Raw genomic sequence first — 387 nt, 5'->3', positions numbered from 1 at the left:
TCACAGTTGACAAAACATCGAATCAATTATAAATGGAAATATCTTCTGCCTTCCCATTTTCTATGGTAACGTGCAATTTGGCTGTAAGATACGGCGACAGAAAAATGTACTAGGTGTCAACAGCGCCTTGTCGGGGCGCGAACCTGCCACCCACGTGCATCTGTCCAGAGATGGAAAATTAGTTAATAACACGCTATGTACTTTATCGAGAAGAATATAACTTTGAAGCAAGAACAGTGAAGCATATGCGATTAAAAATGTGGAACGCTTCACGATTTTGCGTGTCATCCTTGCGCAGGGGCCATGCTAATCTTCTCTGTATCGTTCCAATTTTAGTATATGTACTGCCGAAGCAAGTACAAGAATTTATATACTTTTAGGAGATTT

At 40.3% G+C, this 387-nt stretch overlaps 1 non-coding gene across 1 annotated transcript; it reads right to left on the bottom strand.

The window, feature by feature from the left end:
- Positions 1 to 253: 253 nt before the first annotated feature.
- Positions 254 to 360, bottom strand: LOC119593226. The gene has a single exon (XR_005230523.1). It is a non-coding gene; the product is annotated as a U6 spliceosomal RNA (small nuclear RNA).
- Positions 361 to 387: the final 27 nt, after the last annotated feature.

The sequence above is a fragment of the Penaeus monodon genome, chromosome 31 (genome assembly GCF_015228065.2).
Source record: "Penaeus monodon isolate SGIC_2016 chromosome 31, NSTDA_Pmon_1, whole genome shotgun sequence".
Taxonomy (NCBI): domain Eukaryota; kingdom Metazoa; phylum Arthropoda; class Malacostraca; order Decapoda; family Penaeidae; genus Penaeus; species Penaeus monodon.
The sequence above is the reverse complement of the archived record's forward strand: the minus strand, read 5'-3'. Positions and strand labels throughout refer to the sequence as shown.